At 40.8% G+C, this 2,500-nt stretch overlaps 1 protein-coding gene across 1 annotated transcript in view; it reads left to right on the top strand.

The window, feature by feature from the left end:
- Window positions 1-2,500, top strand: part of acoxl (acyl-CoA oxidase-like) — a 42,314-nt gene that overhangs the window by 20,651 nt on the left and 19,163 nt on the right. The gene's annotated exons all lie outside the window — the stretch shown is intronic.

Genomic DNA, 2,500 nt, shown 5'->3' on the forward strand with positions numbered 1-2,500 from the left:
TAAAATGTCAGATCTCAGTGTGCAGAAGCCCTGAGGATGCTGCTGCTGCTGGAGGTCAGTCAGGTCCAGCTGTAACTCAATCAGCATGAATCATGAATCCTCACACATGGTCATAACTTCATCTGGACTGACCCACCCAGTCACATAAATATGTTGTGTATGGAAAAGAGATGTAATTAGATTTGCTATATCTTACTTTTAAGAGTTGTTGGCTTGATTGCAAATTGGAATGAGGAGAATTTTATGTTGTGTGTGTGTGTGTGTGTGTGTGTGTGTGTGTTTGTGTACTCCGGCCATACCTCTCTAGCCATTAGCTCAGATAAAAATAGATAAAACGTGATAAAAGCTTACCTGAACTGAACTGCCTGTCCTTGTTTGATGTAAAACAGTCCATGTTTTTATATTATGGCCACACATTCCTAAATGATGTAATTAATATTATCTATAAATATCTTATTTTGAAAAGGACCTGTTTTGAGTATTTTTAAGTCGTTTTAAGTCATGCGCTAAGAATCAGCACAGCACCGCCAAATATGCACAGTACAGTCAGACACTTTGATGTAGATTTGTGCACCACTGCTCATGCAGAAAATGCACATAAAATGAGATGCAAAGTACAGTATCACTTAGAGAGAAGATGGTGCGCTGTGTCGACAAACTGCTACACAACACGGCCGTATCATCATCAGCAGCGTGAGTAAGCCTGGCTTCAACACAAAACAGCATCACGGTTATCGTCGTCTAAAGCAGTAGTTAGCTAAGTAAAACAGCAGCTGGTTCTGAAAATACCAAGCACACATCTCGTGCACCTGAAATTATTCTTTAGTTTTCCAGACCTACGGTGGGAGAACACCGAAACAAATGCTGGGTTTCATTCTTATTCATCTCCCAGTGGCTTAAGTTGTGAAACAAAATGATCCGGTTTACAGTCAAAGCTGAATGCTGCGCAAAATGTTTCCCTCATATACAGGAAATGTTCTACATATGTAGAATAAATGGCCATTAATCCTTTATATGGGAGCTTGTGTTTGGCCATTTTGTGAATATCAGGTTTGAACTGCTGCTAAAGATAGTGAAGAAACTGGCTAACTAGTTGTCCATGGTTAGGGTTAGACCAGGTTTGACCAAGTTCTAACTCACTGACTCACTAACTGACTAACAAACTAACTAACTGACTAACTGACTAACAAACTAACTGACTAACTGACTGACCAACTCAATAACTAACTGACTGACTGACTAACTCACTGACTAACTGACTAACTAACTCACTAACTAACTGACTAACAAACTAACTGACTAACTGACTGACTAACTCACTAACTAACTGACTAACTGACTGACTAACTCACTAACTAACTGACTAACTGACTAACTGACTGACTAACTCAATAACTAACTGACTAACTGACTGACTAACTCACTGACTAACTGACTAACTGACTGACTGACTGACTAACTCACTAACTAACTAACTGACTAACTAACTAACTGACCAACTGACTAACTAACTCACTAACTAACTGACTAACTAACTAACTAACTGACTGACTGACTAACTCACTAACTAACTGACTGACTAACTCACTGACTAACTGACTAACTCACTAACTAACTGACTAACTGACTGACTGAGTAACTAACTAACGGACTAACTGACTGACTAACTAACTGACCAACTGACTAACTAACTCACTAACTAACTGACTAACTAACTAACTGACTGACTAACTAACTCACTAACTAACTGACTAACTAACTAACTGACTGACTGACTAACTCACTAACTAACTGACTAACTGACTGACTAACTCACTGACTAACTGACTGACTAACTGTCTAACTGACTGACTGAGTAACTAACTAACGGACTAACTGACTGACTAACTAACTGACTAGCTAACTGTCTAACTGACTAACTAACTGACGAACTAACTAACTAACTAACTAACTAACTAACTGACTAGCTAGTTGTCCAGAGTTATGGTTAGAGCAGGCTGGGCCAGGCTAAACCCTGGACAGTGGGACATGTCCTCTGGTCCTAAACTGACCTCCCTGTCCTCATCTGTCGCAGAAGAACTTTCTCTTCGGTCACGAGGCTTCCAGCTCCGCTTGACATTTGAAAGCGACCTTTGTCATCCGCTGAAGCCAGAATGCATTAAGCGACATGTCCAGTCGCACACAAATCTGATTTCTCTCGCATCAAAGACAGATGGGAGCCTCTGTGGGAACCTGTGCAGAGGGAGCCGGGTTCACAATGTATGTGAAGATATCACGTTGTAATTCGGTTAGCTCAGTATTCAGTGCAAGGCCTCAATAAATACAGTCATGAGAGACATAAATCACATTTTCCTCAAGTGAGGGCACACAGTGTTGACATCGGAAAACACCAGATCTCAATGGTCAGACTGAAAAATTCCCATCAAAACAAAGTCAAGGAGAGATGGTGTTTCTGCTTGGCAAATGGTTCCCAAAGTCTGGTCCTGGGACTCCCAGGGGT

The sequence above is a fragment of the Centroberyx gerrardi genome, chromosome 15, assembly GCF_048128805.1.
Source record: "Centroberyx gerrardi isolate f3 chromosome 15, fCenGer3.hap1.cur.20231027, whole genome shotgun sequence".
Classification (NCBI taxonomy): Eukaryota; Metazoa; Chordata; class Actinopteri; order Beryciformes; family Berycidae; genus Centroberyx; species Centroberyx gerrardi.